This window comes from Cupressus sempervirens, chromosome 10, assembly GCF_028749045.1.
Source record: "Cupressus sempervirens isolate cs-2001-9-10 chromosome 10, ASM2874904v1, whole genome shotgun sequence".
Classification (NCBI taxonomy): Eukaryota; Viridiplantae; Streptophyta; class Pinopsida; order Cupressales; family Cupressaceae; genus Cupressus; species Cupressus sempervirens.
In genome coordinates this window covers 433,414,217-433,437,450 of record NC_143127.1, presented here as the reverse complement: position 1 = coordinate 433,437,450, position 23,234 = coordinate 433,414,217, and the positions used below count along the sequence as shown (strand labels likewise).

At 33.4% G+C, this 23,234-nt stretch overlaps 2 pseudogenes; both read left to right on the top strand.

Moving 5' to 3' along the window:
* The first annotated feature begins 12,510 nt into the window (after positions 1 to 12,510).
* Positions 12,511 to 13,560, top strand: LOC149534583 (uncharacterized; annotated as a pseudogene).
* A 7,802-nt stretch (positions 13,561 to 21,362) lies between these two features.
* On the top strand, positions 21,363 to 22,431 carry LOC149534582 (translation initiation factor eIF2B subunit beta-like; annotated as a pseudogene).
* The last annotated feature ends 803 nt before the right edge of the window (positions 22,432 to 23,234 follow it).

Sequence of the window (23,234 nt, the reverse complement as noted above, 5' to 3'; positions counted from 1 at the left end):
TATATCAAGCTATTTTTTCCATGCCATACTTCTTCCCAACTAATTTTCCAAATATGTTGTACTTGATTTCCATTATTTCCAAACTATTTTTCCATGCTATACTTCTCCCCCATTGACATCAATGTGAAAGGTTTCAACAACCATCAAACTCTACAACAATTGATTCTAATTAGCTCAATTTTCCAAAGACATTATTCAGAAACAACATCCACCAAGAGTCTTTGATGACCCTGTCCATCACATATACTCCCCCATATAGGAAGCATCAGCATTCACTCCATACAAACAATAGTCCTCTATTAAATTGGACCAATCCACTCTTGCATCATCTATTCTAATGTAGGAGGTGGCATAACCCCTAGCATACCTTGCAAATACTCAAAAGTATCTTTGGGAAGAGGCTTAGAGAAAATATCTACAATCTTCTCTTTGTGTTTACATACTCCAATCTAATTTCCTTGTTTGCAACTTTCTCTACCAACATGTGATACTTGATAGAAATGTGCATAGTCTTAGAATCCAACACTAGATTCTTAGAAATATTTACTGTGCTTGTGTTGCCAGAATGTATGACAATAGGTTCACTAAATTCTATCCTTATATGCTTCAGCATCTATTTCATCCAAACAACTTGATTACAATTGTTTTGTAGCAACATATTTTTCTTCCACTATGCTTTGTGAGATACAATTCTACTTCTTTCTTAGCCAAGAAACTAAACTTCCTCCAAGAAAGAAGGTTCCATCACTGGTGCTCTTTCTATCATTCATACTACCTACATAATCAACATTAGTATAAGCATATAGAGTGAAATCATTAAATCTATCATATCACAATCCAAACTCTAGTGCTCCTTTCAGGTACCTAAATATCCTTTTGACTTTTGAATAATGTGCTTCTCTAGGATTAGCTTGAAATCTTCCAACAATTCCAACTACATTTTCTATATCTAGCCTTGTGTGAGTCAGATATTGCAATCCTTTGATCATAGATCTATACTTCTTCTATTCAATAGTAGGTGTCTCATCCTTTGTAGATAACATGTGTCAACTTACCATAGGTGTTCCAATGGGTTTACATGTTTCCAAACCAAACCTTTTTAGTAATTCTTTAAAATACTTAGTCCTAGAAATAAAGATTCCTTCTTTGTCATACATGATATGTAATCCTAGAAAATATTTCATTTCTCCTATCATGCTCATTTCAAATTCCTTCTTCATTTCTTCTACAAACTTATCACTTTCATCATTATTTCCTCCAAATATGATATCATCAACAAATATTAATAAAATCAAAATCCATCATCAATTTCTTTTCAATAGAGATCTATATGGCATACCTTTGTTATATCCAAGCTTTGTCAAATGCTTTTCCAACCTCACATACCATGTTCTGGGTACTTGCTTCAAGCCATACAATGCTTTCTTCAACCTATATACTATGTCCTTGTCATCTATTTAAAAGACAACCTTTAGGCTATTCTATGTATACCTCTTCATCAAGTTCTCCATTTAGAAATATTAACTTGTCATCCATTTGATACACTTTGAATTTCTTATGTGCTACATAGGCTAAGAATAACCTTATTGCTTCTATTCTTTCCACATTAGTATAGGTTTCATAATAGTCTATTCCTTATCTCTATGAGTAACCTTTACATACCAATCTTGCCTTGTTCCCTACAACTCAACCTTGTTCATTCATCTTGTTTCTAAATACCCATTTAGTTCCTATCACATTCTTGTCTACTAGTCTAGGGACCAATTTCCATGTCTCATTCTTTACTATCTAATCCAAGTGCTCCTTCATAGCTTTCTTCCAATAGTCATCTTTTCATGCTTCATGTACACTCTTAGGTTCAAATTGAGATATAAAACATAGTTCTTCATTGATTCTACTTCCTGTCATCACATCTTTATCTTTTCTTTGTATGATCTACTTGGGTGGATGATTCTTTGTCATATTCTTACCTAAAGTAGGAGTTTTTATCTCAACTCTTCACAATATTGAAGGTTTTGAGCTTTTTTCCTACCTTAGCTCTCCTTAATTCTAAAAATCATTATTAGTCTCAAAGAATACTTCATCATTCCTTGGTTTAGTAACAAAATCATCATCTAAATTGTAATTAACTCCTCTTTCTTGTATCCTAAATTTCTTATCAACTCTTACATTTGCACTTTCCATAATAGTCTTAGTTCTTAGATTATAAAATCTATAAGCCTTGCTTTTCAATGAATAACCAAGAAACATACCTTCATCACTTCTAGCATCAAACTTACCAATATCATCATCTCTTTTGATATAACATTTACTGCCAAAAAGTTTGAAATACTTAACTATAGGTGTGTGACCAAACCACAATTCATAAGAGGTCTTGTTCGTGCCTTTCCTAAGTGATACTCTATTAATAGTGTAGGCTATTGTATTCACAAATTCTCTTCAAAACATCTTGGATACATCATTCTTAGCTAACATAGCTCTTGTTGCTTCTATTACTGACCCATTTCATCTCTCTACCATACCATTTTGTATAGGGGTCCTCGAAGTTGCTAACTATCTTTTTGTTCCATTATCTTCACAAAAGATGTTAAACTCATCTGAAGTAAACTCTCCTTGTGTATTTAATCTTAAACATTTAATCTTCATACCTTATTCATTCTCAAATCTATTCTTGAATATCTTGAACTTATCAAATGCCTCAGATTTTTCTTTAAGAAATGTAACTCACATCATTCTAGAAATGTCATCAACTAAAATCATGAAATACCTTTCTCCACAAAATCCTTTAGTCTTCATAGGACTGTTGAGATCTATATGTACAATCTGCAATTTTGTTATAGTAGTAAACTTCTTGTTGGTAAAAGACTTTTTTTTTATGCTTTGCCAAAACATGCTCCTTGCAAATTGTGTTCATAGGCTTTATAATCTTAGGTAAATCTCTAACTACAAACATACTATTAGTCTTCACAATACTATCAAAGTTTATGTGAAAAAATATCTCATGCCATAACAAAATGTTATCTACCTTTGCAACCAAATATATCATTTCAGTAGGATTCAACTGAAATACATTACCTCTAGATCTAGTTCATATTCAGTTACCTATCCATCTTTGTCTCTAATCATGTAAGTCTTTTCTGTGAGCTACAACTGATAAACTTTATCTACTAGTTTTCCAACACTTAGAAGATTGTGCTTCAAACCATTGAAACAAAATATGCATCCTCAGTGTTAGTTTTACCATCAAGGGTTATAGATCCAATACCTTTAACATGGCATGCTGCATTGTTCCCAACTCTGACAATGCCTCCATAATGACTTTTGAAGTCAACAAACTTGTTCATATCACCAGTCATATGATGTGAACAACCACAATCAATTATCCAATTAGATTTATTTTCAGCCTATGATACCAAAGCCATTTTCTCTAGAGTTTCTTCTTTAATTGCTTCAAATCCTATTTCATCATCACTAGCACTTATTGTTTGTTCATTAGAATCATCTTCTTTATTTTCATATAGACACTCTGTATCTCTTCTAGGTTTGTAATTTTCCTTATACTTTTTCTCTCTTTTAGAACACTTAGATGCATAATGACCAAATTCATTACAAGTCCAACATTTAATGATTTTCTTACCATGCTTTTCCCTTTTTACTAGAAGGGTGACTCCTTCCATTTTTTTGTCCTCATCAGATCTTCTACTACTAGCAAAGTCACCTCTAACACTTGTGCTCCTTGATAAACTAGGTCAAATATTTAAGGCACTGATAGTTATTTCTATTCTAGTCAATTCTCTAGATTATCTAAGCTCATTCTCAATTGCTTCAAGTCTCCCATGCAATATCTCCTTTGTGAAATCTTTGGTAAAAGATATTAACAATTATATCATTTGAACTGCTAACTTAAATAGTGGTGTTAAGCTCTATAATATCTTCCATATTACCTCATCATCTTCTTTATTTCCTCCCTTAGATCTAATACCTATAGTAATTTCTAATATTTTGCCTATATGTGTTCTTATAGATTCATCTTCCATTATTTTAGCAACCTGGAATGCACAAATCCAACTTTGTAGCCTCAATTTCTTAGAATGTTCATCACCTTCAAAACTATTTTCCAAATCTTTCCTAATCAAATGAGAAGTATCAAGTGATCTTACCTGGTTGTATTCAATATCAAGAAGTGCAAACAATAGTGCTTCTCTAGCTCTCATGTCACACATGAAAAGATCCATTTCTTCCTTGGTTCAAGTTTCCAAATCACTTTCAATAATGATTTTCTTTGTTGATTTTGTCAAGATCCAATATCCTAGACCCATACACAACAAATGTGTCTTCAAATTTTATTTCCATCTATCATAATTTATTCCATTAAACTTTGAAATCTCTTTCGCAAACATGTTTTCCATGGATCTCCCAAAGTTGTTAAAATTTATCTTCAAGGAATTGATGCTTTGATACAAATTCTTAGAAACAATAGTCCACAATGATAATTGGAGGGGGTTGAGTGGGAGGGTGAATCACTTATCCAATAATTAAAATATTTATCAACTTTAAATAATCTTATCCATTCAATAAAATTAAATAGCAACCATAACAAGATGCACATAGGTTATTACACTAGATATGTTAACTAGGGAAATCCTTGATCAGAGGGACAACCCCAGTGGGAATGATGTCCACAAGATGATGTACTAATATAAATATTCCTTATTAGAGGATGGAACCTATTAGGAGTCTATTACAACATTTAGTACATATGAGTCCCTTTTAGGAGACTTTAAATCCTTGTTAGAAGATTCCAACCTTGTTAGGAGTTGTAGAGGATAAAAAAACCCACTATATAAACAAATTCTAGGGCAATACCATTGAACTCACTATCCAACAGATATCTCAACTATTCCTTGCAAAATAAGTTTATGTACTATACTTTAACTTATTTCCTCTTTCTTGTCAATTGGACCAATCACTATTAGACCTTGTAGACTAGGTCATGAACCTAGAATCCAAGTATCAAACTTCAGATCACTCAATAAAACCTTGACAACAAAGATTCCTTCAACTTCACTTTTCTCTAATTAACTTTTCATACTTCTATTTGTGCTACCTAGAATCATTTGCATTCATCCATACATTATAAAGGTAAATATACTTGCTTTATACCGAATCCATAAAATAATTTCCTAAGTTAGTTGTCAAACCTTCTCAATTAATTATTATAGGACCACATTAAGAACACATTACACTTAGTGAGAACATTGATCTTCCACTTTGCAACTTGAATAACTTTCCGTACATGTAATATTATGATGAGCAAGCTTAGACACATTATCACCAACATGTCTTCTTTACATATTTAACTTTGGCCTCTCAAAATAATCAATCTGCTAAGAGATATAACAAGTTTACCAGAATATGACTCTATAAACTCTATCTCAAAATAGTCTTTATCGAAACTTGCATAAGTTCTTCTAGACTTAATATCTTATTTTTCTAATGTCAGCAACATATACTAGACACATATTATAATCTCCCTTTAACCAAGCTACTAAAAGTACTCAATGATCTATTCCATACTAACTTGATCTTTACCGTTATTCTTCTATCAAATACCACAAAAAACTCCTATGTTGACATCAATGAAAAACACAGCCATGAATGTAACATATCATCATGATAATGATATAATCATGTTTCTAAAATACTCCCCCATAGGAATATCATTAGAATTCATGCTTACAACACATTATTTCTAGGAAAACATTTGATGCCATGGACAAACAATAAATATAATTGTTTATCCCAATCAATACATGAATCTAAGTATGTGGTAGTTGCAGTGGATTCTTCAAACATTATGTGGATAAATATATTATTCAAAAGATTGAAAAAGGAAATTATAGGTCCAATGGTTATCTATTTTGATAACACAACATCTACCAACATATCAAAGAAACTTGTGATGCACACTTAAATAAAGCACATTGCTATCAAGTATCACTACTTGAGAGAACTAGTTGAAGACAAAGAAGTAAAGTTAGAATATGTACACATCAAAGAAAAAATCATTAAAAAATCACTAAACCCTTAGCTACATATGTTCATGAATATATTAGAGGTAAACTAGGGGTGATTCTCCTAAGAAACGATACTTAAGCTACAAAGGAGTCGTGCATCCAATGTGCTAAGCAGAATACCTTACATATTGATGTAGATAGTTCTACTTTAGTAGGTTCCTAATGTAGTAAAGAGAAGTAAATAAGAAGAAAAATTTAATATATCAGTCATATACAAATAAAGATCTCAGCCCTAAAATCAACATATATGAAGGAAATGAAGCCAAGAGAGCTAGTGCCTTTGGCATTATTGTCAAAGAGAGAGAGTATATATAGAAAATTGTAAGAGGGAGAGATTCAATAGAAATGTTAGAGATGGAGATATTGATGCATAAAATGCTAGAGGGAGAGAATGTATATGTGATGGATGAAAAAGAGAGAATCTGTGATGGAGGAAGTCTAAACTCGGAATTTAGAAGGAGTTTCTACATTTGCATAGAAGAAAAATATTTTGGATTACATGGTAACAAAGAGGAAGATTATATTCATTAAATAATTTATTTAAGGTGTTGTCATCAATCCCAAAGAGGGAGATTTTTGGAAACAATAATTGAAACAATTGTTATGTTGTCATTGATATCAAATCTACTAATGAGACACATTGCTATTTGATCTAAATGTCATATCTATTTAATTGATGAAGAGAATATGAAAAATTTTCTCATAAAAATGCACCTAGAGGAAAGGTTGAGTTATGAAAAAGAAGCCACAATGGATGTTTTATTAGTTATACTTTGCTAAGATAAGTTGATTATCTATGTTAAAAATACATGGGAAAAGAGTGGGAATTTTCTTAAGATTAATCGAAGAACACAACAGAAGATTAAGGAACTTGAAGTTCATCCTGATTGATGCTAGTGTCAAGCTAACCATAGTAAGTGCCAAGAAAAATTAGTGTTGACTGAGCATCAGTGTCTATTGAGTGACAATGTTGATGTCAAGCTAGGAAGTTTTAGTAGTTGAGAAAATCAATGATGACCAAGTGAAAGAACTTAGTAATGATAGAGTGACAACATTTTCAATAACATATTGTAGACCAGGAGAGGAGTGATAGGGTTTAAAAAGAAACAAGGCCCAAAGATCGAGGAGGGAAGGAGGGAGGGAGGGAGAGAGAGAGAGGGGGGGGGGGGGGGGGGGGGAGGGAGAGAGAGGACAAAATAAAATGAAAAGCAAAATCTGAAGATATTTAAAATAAAAATAAAAATAAAAGAAAATAACCAATAAAAACAAACTACAAGAAAGAAACAAGAGAAAAAGAAATAAAAATGTGACTGAAAAAGCTAATAAATTAAAAAGACTAGAAAGAAAGGAGGGGGATGAGCCAACAACACAATGGTAAATTTTGAGCCTCTTATGAGAGAGGTCTTGGGTTCTAATCTACTTACACTTAACAAATAATAATAATAATTAATTAAAACAAATAATAATTAATCTTGGGTTTGGCCTCTTACCAATAAAAAATAAATACAATAATGATAAATAAATAGAAGAATGTAAAAATATATATAACAAAAAATACAACTAATAAATTGAACCAAACACATTAATAAAATACACTATATATATATATATATATATATATATATATATATATATATACACACACACACATATATACATATATACATACATACATATATATATTTATACATATATACATACAAATATATATATATATATATATATATACATATATGGATACATATAAATATATATACACATATATACATACATATATATATGTATATGTTTGTATATGTATGTATATATGTGTACGTATATATATATATGTATATATATGTATGTATATATATGCATACATATGTATATATATACATATATATACATATGTATATATAGATACATATATATATATGTATGTATACATATGTATATATATATACATATATGTATATATATATATATGTATAAATATATGTATATATATATATATGTATATATATATGTATATATATATATATATATATATATATATATATATAATAAACAAAACCATTTAAACTAAATAGCGAGGTCATGAATTGTCTATGTAATAATGGATTCTCATCAAGGAGAGTTCCTCATGGGACAAAATCCAAGGCTAAAGTCACCATGACATGATATGGGCTAGGTTCAAGTTGAGCATAAACAACTTCACTCAGTTGGTCATAGTTAATAAGAGCTTGTTTCATTCAAAGTTTTCTAAAAAAATTCATTTAATTTTCTTCCCCTCTCCAAGGAAGCCATAGGTGGGAAAAGTCTATAGAAATATACTCATTAAATTTAGACATTTAACTAAATGCCATATGTTTTGGAGATTTTCACCACTTAGATGTCATTGACACTAGACACCCAAGGTTTCTAGATGAGTTGGAACTATACATTTCTTAGCTCTCCCATCATTAATTTTGATGACCGTCTTATCTAGATGCACTACTACAACTTTCAACAATGTCAGGACTAGTCTAAGCTTCTTGCAAATAGAAAGACATGTGATATTACCATAAGCTTCATAGTCAAACAAGAATTTGTGAAATTTTTTAGCATAAATGTTAAGGATGAGATTGAAGTGAGGATACTCAATATTTCTACAAAAAATTATTGCATTGTAATCATTAAAGGTTACATTCTTGGTAGCAATAAGACATGTTTTAGGAAAGTTAAGCTATTGCATGTGGGCCTTCTATTTCTCATAGAAGCTCAATAGTATGTCCATGAAGGACATGGTAGTATTGGTATTTTCCATAAAGCAACTAATGCCAAATTTTACTCTTGAAGGGCCAGAGCCTCTTATCATAGAACTGTAAGGTTTCTAGGTTGGTCCCATTAGAGGATGTGGATTTACATTGGCATAAGGATCTAATGGTATGTACATGTTCTATGGTGGGACTAGTGTTGTAAAGGGGCCCCTTGTTTACCTAGGTCTTGGTGTTGTAAGGAAGTTGTAAGATAATGAAAGCATTGGCCTCATAAGAATGGATGGAGATGTTGAAGAATCCTTGGGGAATAGCCTCCTCATCCTTTTGTTCAACTTGCCCATAAAAGATAGATTCATAGAGAAAGATAGAGTTGGAAGATTATGCCGAAGTGTTTGGAAACATATTTTCAAACCACCCCTGCATGTCTGAGCAGAAAATCAAAATTTATTTCTCTAGGGTGGCACAAGTGGCCTCTCAATGTGATCTGATATCATAGGGTCAAACACAATGCCCATGAAAAACTATTTCTATTTTTTTCTAAAAAATATAGTGTAGTTGTTTCTATGGGCTCAAAAAAAAGATATAGTTATATTTAGTATTTTGAATTTTTTTATAGGATAATAGTTAAGAGGTAGATATAAAGTTGTGTATTTTTTCATAATTTTTTAAAAGTAATTCTTTTTCTATGATTTTTTAAAGTGACTTTATCATAAAATTATGGCACCTCTTCCTATGTTGGACATAATTTGCATAAAAAAATCTAAAATGAACATATTTTGTTTTAAAGTGTATATAATCAAGTGTAAAAAAATAAAATGTAATTTATTTTCCATTTGGTTAAGTAGATCAAAAGTTATTAAAAAATGGTAGACACATGTCTAAGAGGACTATCAAGACACTAATATAGAAAAATTAACTTCACAAATGCTTATCTTGTCCAAAAAAAAATTTAAAATAGGGTTAGAAAGGTATGAAAATGTGTGAGGTTATAGTGGTAATTTTAGAGATATGCACTTTAGCATTCGCAAACCTAACGAAGTCAAAGGAAAGAATTGATCTTAGAAGATGAAAAAGCATCTAAAGTAATGAAAAATTGAGCAAAAACATCAACCTAAGCATTTGGTTAGTTAAGTGGGGCTATTAGAAAGCTTAAATGTAATTGATCTTTTTTGTTAACAAAACTCAATTGTGTTATGCTTTTTATGACTAAGCTATCATAATGGACATAAAGTGAGTGCATTATGTCTAGTAAGATATAATGTGATCACATTATGTCTAGTATGACTATGCTAGAGATAAAGAGATTAGGTTATATCTAGTATAACTATACAAGGCATAAAATGATTATGTTATGTCTATGTAAAAGTATAGTCCATTGTTGAGAGGCCTAATAGGCCTAATTGGATGAAGTTAATGAGCCAACTACCCAAAGAAGGATTAATTCCATCAAATAAATAATTGGATATATTAGGTAAATATTTTTTTAAAATATGAAATCTTGAGTTTGACACTTTAAATGAACCATGCATGGGACAACTTAGAACCATCACATTTTTCAATTGCTTTATTATCTGGTTCAAAATATTATGAGAATAATAGGAAAATAATTGTAAGGAAAATACCAAAGACTAGTCAAATCCTACTAAAGGAATAGTGTGGTGGAGGGATGATACATAGTGGGTTTTATACAAAGAATCAAATGCCAATTCTATCAAGGAAAGTTTAGTCTCTAGAACTTAGATTGTGGATCTTGGAATCATTGAATTTTTTGTTCATCCATTTGTTCCAAATGTAGTCAAGCCTAATGGTAGTGGAAAAATCTAATTTAATGTTAGGATAAAGGAGAGAGATTCTTGTCGTTGAACTAGAAGATAAATCATCTTCTAATGAAATGATAGATACTTTCAATGAAGGCTCTCAGGTATGTCGATTCATTCTATAGAACTTTCTCTTTGATTTTTGTCTTGTAGGAAAATTTAGTACTAGTTTTTTGTGTTTATCTCAAGAATAGGAGGAAGAATTGTCTAAAATTAAGCTAAGGGTTTATTATAGTGACAAACAAGGAAACTTATAAAAATATTATTCTCTAATAATGATACATATTTTAGGAGCTCTTGTTGAGATGAAAGGAAAAATGATGCTCATAATACTCTAGTAGTTGCAAGTGCCATCTTTGTCATATTTTTTTCATGATAGATTGGTGTTCATCCAAATGGTGACTCCCCCAATGGGTAGACCTAACTATAATGCAATAGTACAATATAAGGTCATAGTATAGGAGAGATATTACTATGGTTGAACTAGAAAATAATCATGTTTTGGAGCAATAAAAGAGACTTCTAATGAAGGTTTTGAGGTATGTTGATTCAATATGTCACAACCCATAGATTTGGAGGGCATGGAAATACAACCACTATTATTCTATGTGGTACACTTAATTTCATATGTTGCAATCATTTTGTTAGTTATATACATGAAATTCTAGTAGTTTTAGGTGTCATCTTCATCACATGTTTTCCATGACAATCTAGTAGTTGGAGGTGCAATATTCATAACAAGTTTTCCATGATAGTATAGTAGTTGTAGGTATCATCTTCATCACAAGATTTGCATGATAGTCCATTATTTGCAAGTAGAATCTTAATTACAATTTTCCATTGTTGCCCGAGTTTCAGGTTTTCTATGTTATGAGTTGTGTTAATGGTCATGTCAAGTAAATCAAAAGAGTCTAGGTCTAATTCTTCTTTAGGTAGGTTGTCCTTGTTGGGTTTCCCTGTCATTGCCTTTTCTTCTCTAAGCTGGTTGGGTTGTTCTAAAGGTCTGTTCATATTGGGTAGGTTGTAGATCCCAACTCAGTAAGGATATCGTGCTCTTATTGATGATCTTTTGCAGATGAGAGTTGTGAAATGTTCTCCAGAAATGTACAAGGGAGCTGATGAGAGTCTTTCTCAAGATGATTGATGCACTATTGTTTCTGAGAAAAATTCATAAGGTCATGGAGTTTTCCATGTCCTTGGTATTCAAAAGTTCACCTATCTTTGGCACAGTAGAGGAAGTGGTATCACAAAGCTCTTCTTGGAGACATGTATCGCCAACTTCTAGTTCATCATCTTCTGAACATTCTTGGAGGAATCAGCCTTCTAGTCCTTCCAATGTCTCACGAGGGGGTACTTCCAAAAAATCTTCTATCTAGAAAGGGGAAGTCCTTACATTTAGACATTCATGGTGGCAAGGTTGTGATAAAGCCAATTTGTCCAGGATCAAGCATTGGTATTAATGTTGCCTTAGGTGTTGATGATGCCCTTAGAATAGAGAGTATAGATATAAGAGTTGTAATTGAAATAATTCTTGAAGAAGGGATGGAATTTACTGTTATTGTTCTTGATCTTGGCTGGGGATCTGATTCTTTTCCAGTTACCCTTTCTTCCAACTAAGGTGGAATTACACTTTCATGAAAGCTCAATTGTGGATGAAAATGAAGGAATATTCAATTATCAGCGCAAATATTTTCCAACTTTACAGGTTACATATCATACACCACATTGATTTTCAAATGCTCTTTTTGTGCTTGGGGCTACCTGATGTTGCACGTATTGTTTGGTCTTGAGACATACAGTGAGAAGCTACAAAAGTTAGCTAAAGGCGATGTATCAAATCCACAAGGATCACATTAGGTTAAGATAAGGAACTGAAAGATGCCAGATCTACAGTCAGCAGTTAATGAATTTGTGGTCAAAGTTAAGGGATGGTAGGTTGAAGGTTCACAGGCTAGTGCCAGAGAAACTGCAGTTCTGCTTAGGTTAGTTATTTGTCAACAACGCATACCACATTCTAATCAGGCTACATCCCTTATTCAAGCAGTAAGACCAGTGGGCGTGCAACTCATTGTTGCTAATCCCATTGAGCTAGCTATTGGGAACATCATGAGATGTGTATTACATCTTATTCGTGATGAGGATGTAGCTTTGCCAACAACAGATGTTAAGGGCTTAGACATTTCTGTTGACAGTGATGATGAAGATGACACTCAACATGAAAACCCATCACAGCTATCTGCTGCTGCTCTGGCTGCGGCAAATAGGAGTACATTATAAGCTCCTTCCCTACATAATCTTCTTGAATCTATTCCTAGTCCACAAGTTTCTTCTTCTAAAGGTTCTTCCGAAGGTGACTCTAAAGGAAAAAGCAAATCTGCTGACAAAAACTCAAAAAGCTGGAAACTAAAACGTGGTGTAATTGAGGCCGTCAATGAATTGATTGACGAATTTGATAACTATTACTCTCAGATTGCAGAGAAAGCATTGGAACATATTCATTAGAATGAGGTGATATTAACTCTAGCACACTCAAAGGCTATGATGAAGTTCCTTTGTGAGGCCAAGAAAAAGAGATCTTTTCAAGTATTTGTTGCAGAAGGTGGTCCAAGATATCAAGGCCATGCTCTTGCTAAACAACTAGTTGCAAAAGATTTACAAACAACTATAATTATAGATTCAGTAGTATTCGCTATGATATCACGTGTGAATATGGTTATAGTAGGTGCTCATGCAGTCCTGGCCAATGGTGGAGTGATTGCACCAGCAGGACTGCATATGGTTGCACTAGGAGCACACAGACATGTTGTTCCATTTGTTGTACTAGCTAGTACATAGAAGCTATGTCCTTTGTATCCGCACAATCTAGAGGTTTTACTTAATGACCTCAAATCACCATTAGGAATGTCAACAGTATTCAAGTCAAAATAGTTTTATCTAAAATGGTTAGAAAACTGAATTCAAATAGTGATTGTTTGAGTTCCCAAATTTGAAAAGTCTTTTTCTCTATATTTTGTCTTTTTGTATTCAAAGAAGAGGAAAATTCAAGAGCCCTTACGAGCTTGATGTATTGAAAGATCTATATATACTGCTATGAAAAGGAATGGTGGAGGCAGGGCAAATTGGAAGGTAGCAAAGTAATTCCATTTACTTAGCCTACTTATTGGTTTGTTGTTCCAATATTATTTTAGTTGTGATTTTTTTGAATAGAAAGCATACTTATATTTTGGATACTGTGATGTCATCCTGAATTCTATTTCTAGTCAAGCAAATTATAGTAACGGTAATTCTATTTGCCTTTCATTTTATAGGATTGCTCCTATTCACCAATTAGAATCTGCATTTCATATAAAATAGGATAGAATTAGTTAGATATTAAAACTCATGTGATGATCTATAATCGACATTCTAGTGAGGGTTATAGATTATCTTCATTTTATCCAGCCTGAATTGCTTGTGCCGACAAAGTAATTCAGTTAATTTCATTACTTAATGTATCTGGTGATTGATAAAAAAAAATTCATTGAATATTTAATACAATCAGGGAGCTGTACCTATTAATTCAGAGGGCAGTGATTGTACATATACGCTGACCCATTTGTTGGTGACATTCTCTTGCTTTCTCACCTTGGGCGTGAAAGAGTCAGGGATTATAAATCTAACGAGAAGATAAACTGTTAACCAATAGTTTTTGGTGACTTTGCTGGGGAGAACTTGAAAAGATTTTGAAAATAAAGGGTATTAGAAGTTTTTCTCAAAATTATAAATACCCTGGATTCCAAATTTACTAGGAGTGCGAAACAAAAGGGAAAAGTTGACCCAGTGTACGAAGAACTTAAGAAGGTCAATTTTCCTATCTTGGATGATAGATTCATAAAAGGAATAACAAGAAAAAAGGAGTTTGAAGTCAAGAATCTTGAAGAATTTCAATTGCCTATGCAAGCCTCTTTCAGACCAAGAAGAAGCAAATCTTCCTCTCCTCCAATAGGTAGAATTTCCATTTCAACCACTTGTAATTCACTGTTGTTACACAGTATTTCTCTTCCCCTATCAGTTTCCATTCAGACACCTATACAAAACTTAGCAATAACAAACATGGCAGTCCCATGGGGAAATGCAATAGGACCATTGAACCTTGCAGATAATCATGATTTACCAAGAGCTTCAAGGAAGAATTTTCCAAAATTCAATGGTTATGATACAATTTCAGCAGAGCAACATCTAAGTGCTTTTCATAAGGCTTGTAGTGTAGTTAATCCTCAGTATGAAGACACTGTGGTGAGAATGTTCATAGATACTCTTGTAGATGATGCTAGAGATTGGTTTCAGGATTTGCCTGCAGGATGTATAACAAATTGGAATGACATGAAACAAAGATTTGAAGATAGGTATGAAAGTACTAAAGATGCTCAAGTCTTGTTATTACAAATAGCTCAAATAAAGAAAGAACCGTCTATATCTATGAGGGATTTTAATGCCAAATTTAATAAATTGATAAAAAGAATTCCAACTGCCAATACACCTATAGTGGATAATCAAAGACTTTCTACATCAGTTCTATGCCTCCTAAACTTGGCTACCAAATAAGAAGAGCTAATGTAGCTGATTTGCAAATGGCTCAAACATTAGTAGTAGAGATGGAGGATGATATGATAGCTTCTGGGAGATGGAAGAAAGACCTTCATATTGGGCCTTCTAATAGCACAACTGGCACTTCAAACGGCACTGAAACAATGTTACAGAAGTTATCAAATAAACTAATTGCATTAAAGAAACAGGTCACTAAGCCTTCTCATTCTTTTCATCAGTCTTATCAAGGTGAGAATAAGAATTTACAAATTCCTGCTCCACAACAGAGGTTGGCTATTGAGGCTCCTCCTCAGAAACATGTGATGTGTGCTTTTCATCTTAGAGTTGATCATGATGGAGACACATGCGCAGATATGATTAGGTATAGAAAAATGGAAGAAGAAAAAGAATAGAGAATAGAATATCCAGAAAGTGATGATGACCATGCTCTACATGACAACTCCGTAAATCTATTTTGTGAGTATGAGTCGGATTCAAAAAATGGAGGTGATTGTTTTGCTACATTGGATGAACCACAGCTCACTATGATGACCAAAAATCAGAAGAAGAAAAATCAAATATCCAATGCTGTACCTAATAAGAATCAAGCATCTTCTAGTAAAATTGGTAAAGATAATAATATATCAGCTACTTCTTCACACAAAGATCATAGAGGTAAGTCATCTGATTCTTTTGACATTGTACAGTTTTGTGAAGAAAGTAAAATTTAGGTTTCTCCCATTGATTATTTGAAATCAAATCCTGATCAACTTCAAAGATTAGTGGAACATTTTACGAGTAAGGTTGATGATTTTTTCAATGCTAATGTCAATGGTAAATCCTTAAATAAAGAAGGTGTTTCAATTTCTAAGTTGTTTCAGAAAGAAGAGTCCGATGTTTTAGCTACTAGTTCAAATTTAAAACCAGGACCCTTCTATATATCTCTTTTTATTAATGGAAATAGATTGAGTAATTGTATAATAGATTCAGGGGCCTCTAATAATGTCATGCCTGCATTAGTAGCTAAAGCCTTGGGATTGCCTTTGACTAAAGCTTTTGGTAGATTCTATTCAATGGATGCAAAACAAGTGCCCCTAGTCGGCCAAATAAAAGATGCCCAAGTTGCCCTTGCAGCCTATCCTTCCAAAAGATTAAAACTCACCATACTTGTAGCTGATATCCCTACCAGCTATGGGATGCTTCTCAGTAGAATCTTTTGTAAAGACATAGGAGGAGAAATTAAATTAGACTGGTCTGTTGCAACTATTCAAGTAGGGGATAAGAAAGTGAAGTTAGAGCCAGAAGAAAAAGCCAAGTTTACTGTGCTTAAGTCAGATGATCCTAGGTCCCAAATACTTTATCAGGAAATGCAATTCGGTAATTACATGCTTTTCTCTGATGATTCTAATGTTCAGGAAGAAAAAGATCAAACTAATTTTGATGATAAACAAATATGGACATTGGAATTTGATGGTAGTTGTGCTAAAGCCGGTTCTGGTGCAGGAGTAGTATTAATTGCTCCTAATGGAGAAATTACATGCAAGCTTGGCTTATAAGTTAGATTTCAAGAACACTAACAATACTACCGAATATGAAGCAATCCTTCTTGGTATGGAAGTAGCTAAGCAAAGAGGAGTCAAATTGCTGAAAGTACAAGGTGATGCTGAATTGGTGGTAAGACAAATCAGAAAACAGTATTCTGTGAAAAATAACAGATTGAGAAACTACAGGAATAGGGTATGGGATGAGATTGAGAGTTTTGAAGCATTTTCAATAATTTTAGTACTTAGAGATCAAAATACTAGAGTAGATTCTTTGGTCGTATCTACATCTTTGTTGTTGCCTCATCCTAATTTCAAAGATCAAGTGTATAGAATGGAGGTTTTGTTCAGACCTAGTGTCCCTAATAATGAAGAATCTTGGCAAGTGTTTGATGATGATAAGCATATGCAGCAATTTATTGAAGGTACAGGCCCTTTTGTAGACCTTTATTTTGAAAGTGATTAGCAAGAAGAACATTCATTAGATAATGAAAGAAAAATTAAATCAGGCACAGTTCAATTAAAAGGTAACAGAATTCCTTCCCACTTTGTTTGATTGGAAAAACTTTTCAATAAACATGATGCTTACATAAGAAAAGAAAGGAATAAAAAAAGGAAAACTTGTGGCGAATTTGATGGAATTAATATAGGGACAGAAGATAGCCCAAAGATGATAAACATAGGAAAGCGTTGTACTCCAGAAGAGAGAATAAAAGTCAAAGAATTGTTGATTAATTTTCAAGATGTATTTGCTTGGAGTTATGAAGATCTGAAAAATTTTATGAATGTGAAATTCAAACACACAATTCCCCTTAAACCTGGAGCAACACCTGTCAGGCAAAAACAGAGGAACTATAATCCTTTGATAGAAGGCACAATTTTCAAAGAAATTGACAAGATGCTGAAAGCCAGGATTATTTACCCTATTCATCACTCTCCTTGGGTGGCAAATATTGTGCCTATGAGGAAGAAAAATGGAGAGATAAGAATTTGTGTAGACTTCAGAAATTTAAATCAGTCATCCCTCAAGGACAATTATGCCTTACCTAACACGGACCATTTATTGTAGGCGGTTGCAGGATCAGAAATGATGTCCATGCTTGATGGATTTTCAGGATATAATCAGATACAAGTAGAGGAGGAAGATCAATACAAGACAGCTTTCACTACACCTTGGGGCACCTTCGCATTTAACAAAATGCCTTTTGGTTTAATAAATGCAAGTGCAACTTTTCAGAGGGCCATGAATCTATCTTTTGGTGATTTGAGGAATAAGATTATTGTGATATATCTTGATGACTTGACTGTGTTTTCTAAAAAAAGGAAAGACCACATTACAGATCTGGCAAAATTGTTGCAATGGTGCAGAGATCATGGTATTTCATTGAATCCAAAGAAATCAGTATTCTGTGTTACTGAAGGTAAACTTTTGTGCCATATTGTTTCTCAAGAAGGAGTGAAAATTGATCTAGATAGAGTTAAAGCTATTCAACAGTTAAGTTTACCTTTGAGTAAAATAGGAGTTAAATCCTTCTTTGTCCAAGTGAATTTTCTAAGGAGGTTTGTGCCTAATTTTTCTGAGATTGTAAAAAGTATAGTTGATATGATGAAAGGAAATCAAACTTTCAAATGGACTGAAGTTGGTAAAAAATCTTTTGAAAATATAAAAGAGGCTATTGCAAATGCGCCTGTTTTAGTTCATCCTAATTACAATAAAGAATTCATTATATATTGTTATGCTTCATAACATACTATTTTTGCCATACTAATGCAAGAAAATAAGGAAGGCATACAAGCTCCCATTGCTTTCATGAGTGTGCCTTTGAAAAATCAGGAATTGAAATAATCTCACATGGAAAAGCATGCATATGCAGTTGTAAAGGCATTGAAAAATTTTAGATTTTACATTCTGCATTCTCATTCAGTTATTCATGTGCCTGATGTTGTAGTAAAAAGTATCTTGCCTCAGCAAGAAGTGGGTTGTAATCATAGAGGAACATGGATTGCTAAAGTACAGGAGTTTGATATAGACATAAAACCAACGAAGTTAGTAAGAGGAAATGCACTTTGCAAAGCTATGGTAGACGATCAGCACATTGAAGATGATCATAAAGTGCTCATGGTGAGTTTACAAGATCCTTGGTTTTCCAACATTGCCTATTATCTGACATATGGTGAGTGTCTTGATGGTTTAATAGCAAAACAAAAGAGAGATCTAAAAAATAAAGCTTTGAGGTACGTAATATTTGATGATGTTTTGTACAAGAAAGCAATAAATGGCACTTTCTTAAGGTGTGTGGATAAAGAACAACAGGTAAGATTATTGAAGACTTTTCATGATGAAGCCTGTGGGGGACATTTCTCTTCTACTATGACTGCACTTAAGATTCTCAGACAATGCTATTACTAGTTGGGTATGTTTAAAGATGCGTATAAATGGGTTGCAAATTATTAGAAATGTAAGTTGTTTACAGGAAAGCCAAAATTGGCCGCTTTACCTTTAAGACCAGTGATAATAGATGCTCCTTTTTAGCAATGGGGTTTAGATTTTATAGGACCTGTAAATCCTCCTTCAAGTCAAGGACATACCTATATCCTAACAGCCACAGATTATTTTAGTAAATGGGTAGAAGCAAAGGCAATGAAAAAGACTACTTCTACAGTGGTTTGTGAATTCATCAAAGAAAACATATTGGTTAGATTCGGAATTCCTGCAAAACTGGTAATGGATAATGCATCGTACTTTACTTCTGCAGAAATCATTACTTTCTATTATGATAATGGAATACAGTTTGGTCATTCATCAGATTACTTCCCTTAAGGCAATGGACAAGTAGAGTCCAGTAATAAGAATTTAATTAACATCTTGAAGAAGTTGGTCTCAGATAATCAAAGGAATTGGCACAAGAAACTGTATGATGCATTGTGGGCTGATAGGACTACTCCAAAAAGAGCTATTGGGATTTCACCTTTTGAATTAGTTTATAGTGTTGAAGTTGTCTTACCATTACCACTTGAGTTAGCTACCTATAAATTGAAGACTACGATTGAAGATGGTGTCTTCAAGGAAGGATTAGAAAGGAGAATTTTGTATCTGACAAAGCTACAGGAAGAAAGAGCAGATATGGTAGATAGAGTTACAAAACACCAAAGAAGAGTCAAAAAGTTGTTTGATAAAAGGGCAAGGCCGAGAAAGTTAATCGAATGTGATCTGGTATTAGTGTGGGATAAAAGACAGGAGCCTAGGGGAATGCATTCAAAATTTCAATCATTGTGGAAAGGTCCATTTCAAATTGTACAGGCAAATTAGAATAATTCATTCAAACTGGCTTATCCTTCAGGTGAGTGGCTACCATACTCTTATAATGAGAAGGACCTAAAATTGTACCAAATGCAATAATGGGAAGTAGGTAACCCCTGCATAGTTGTTAGTTAGGTAGATTTTCCTTTTTCCCGTTCTTGGTTGATGTGTTTTGTTCTTGTTTCTATTTTCCCTGTTAGGTTAGTTTTTATTTTCATCAAGTTGTTGACCCATGTGCGAAACTAGAGATGATCTAAGCCCTTTCAAGCATTATCATACTTAAATCCCCAGACGAAGCTAGCTGTTGCCTGAGTTTCAGGTTTTCTATGTTATGAGTTGTGTTAATGGTCATGTCAAGTAAATCAAAAGATTCTAGGTCTAAGTCTTCTTTAGGTAGGCCGTCCTTGTCGAGTTTCCCTATCATTGCCTTTTCTTCTCTAAGCCAGTTGGGTTGTTCTAAAGGTCTATTCATATTGGGTAGGTTGTAGATCCCAACGCGGCAAGGATATCGTGCTCTTATTGATGATCTTTTGCAGATGAGAGTTGCGAAATGTTCTCCAGACATGTATAAGGGAGCTGATGAGAGTCTTTCTCAAGATGATTGATGCACTATTATTTCTGAGAAAAATTCATAAGGTCATGGAGTTTTCAATGTCCTTGGTATTCAAAAGTTCACCTATCTTTAGCACAGCAGAGGAAGTGGTATCACAAAGCTCTTCTTGGAGACATGCATCACCAACTTCTAGTTCATCATCTTCTGAACATTCTTGGAGGAATCAGTCTTCTAGTCCTTCCAATGTCTCGCGAGGGGGCACTTCCAGAAAATTTGCTATCTAGAAAGGGGTAGTCCTTACATTTAGACATTCGCTGTGGCAAGGTTGTGATAAAGCCAATTTGTCCAGGATCAAGCGTTGGTATTAATGTTGCCTTAGGTGTTGATGATGCCTTTAGAATAGAGAGTATAGATATAAGAGTTGTAATTGAAATATTTCTTGAAGAAGGGATGGAATTTACAGTTATTGTTCTTGATCTTGGCTACGGATCTGATTCTTTTCCAATTACCCTTTCTTCCAACTAAGGTGGAATTACACTTTCATGAAAGCTCAATTGTGGATGAAAATGAAGGAGTATTCAATTATCAGTGCAAATATTTTCCAACTTGATAGGTTACATATCATACACCACATCAATTTTCAAATGCTCTTTTTGTGCTTGGTGCTACCTGATGTTGCATGTATTCTTTGTTCTTGAGACATATAGTGAGGAGCTACAAATGTTAGCTAAAGGTGATGTATCAAATCCACAAGGATCACATCAGGTTAAGATAAGGAACTGAAAGATGCCAGATCTACAGTCAGCAGTTAATGACTTTGTGGTCAAACTTAAGCGATGACAGGTTGAAGGTTCACAGGCTAGTGCCAGAGAAACTGCAGTTCTACTTAGGTCAGTTATTTGTCAACAACGCATACCACATTCTAATCAATCTGCATCCCTTATTCAAGCAGTAAGACCAGTGGGCGTGCAACTCATTGCTACTAATCCTGTCAAGCTAGCTATTGGGAACATCGTGAGATGTGTATTACATCTTATTCATGATGAGGATGTAGCTTTGACAACAACAGATGTTAAGGGCTTAGACATTTCTGTTGACAGTGATGATGAAGATGACACTCAACATGAAAACCCATCACAGCTATCTGATGTTGCTCTAGCTGCGGCAAATAGGAGTACATTATAAGCTCCTTCCCTACATAATATTCTTGAATCTATTCCTAGACCACGAGTTGCTTCTTCTATAGGTTCTTTTAGAGGTGACTCTGAAGGAAAAAAGAAAATCTGCTGACAAAAACTCAAAAAGCTGGAAACTAAAACATGGTGTAATTGAGGCCGTCAATGAATTGATTGAAGAAATTGAGAACTGTTACTCTCAGATTGTAGAGCAAGCATTGGAACATATTCATTAGAATGAGGTGATATTAACTCTAGTACGCTCAAAGGCTGTGATGAATTTCCTTTGTGAGGCCAAGAAAAAGAGATCTTTTCAAGTATTTGTTGCAGAAGGTGCTCCAAGATATCAAGGGCATGCTCTTGCTAAACAACTAGTTGCAAAAAATTTACAAACAACTGTAAATTATAGATTCAATAGCCTTTGCTATCATATCACATGTGAATATGGTTATAGTAGGTGCTCATGCAGTCCTGGCCAATGGTGGAGTGATTGCACCAGCAGGACTGCATATGGTTGCACTAGGAGGACACAGACATGTTGTTCCATTTGTTGTACTAGGTGGTACACACAAGCTATGTCCTTTGTATCCGCACAATCTAGAGGTTTTACTTAATGACCTCAAATCACCATCAGGAATGTCAACAGTATTCAAGTCAAAATAGTTTTATCTAAAATGGTTAGAAAACTGAATTCAAATAGTGATTGTTTGAGTTCCCAAATTTGAAAAGTCTTTTTCTCTATATTTTGTCTTTTTGTATTCAAAGAACAGGAAAAGTCAAGAGCCCTTATGAGCTTGATGTATTGAAAAATCTATATATACTGCTATGAAAAGGAATGGTGGAGGGAGGGTGAATTGGAAGGTAGCAAAGTAATTCCATTTACTTAGCCTACTTATTGGTTTAATGTTCCAGTATTATTTTAGTTGCAATTTTTTTGAATAGAAAGCATACTTATATTTTGGATACTGTGATGTCTTCCTGAATTCTATTTCTTGTCAAGAAAATTATAGTAATGGTAATTCTATTTGCCTTTCATTATATAGGATTGCTCCTATTCGCCAATTAGAATCTACATTTCATATAAAATAGGATAGAATTAATTAGATATTAAAACTCATGTGATGATCTATAATCAACATTCTACTGGGGGTTATAGATTATCTTCATTTTATCTAGCTCGAATGGCTTGTGCCTACAATGTAATTCAGTTAATTTCATTACTCAATGTATCTAGTGATTGATAAAAACAAATTCATTGAATATTTAATACAATCAGGGAGCTGTACCTGTTAATTCAGAGGGCAATGATTGTACATATACGCTGACCCATTTGTTGGTGACATTGTCTTGTTTTCTCACCTTGGGCGTGAAAGAGTCAGGGATTATAAATCTAACAAGAAGAAAAACTGTTAACCAACATCCATGAAAGTGTAGTAATTTTAGGTGTCATATTCATCACAAGTTTT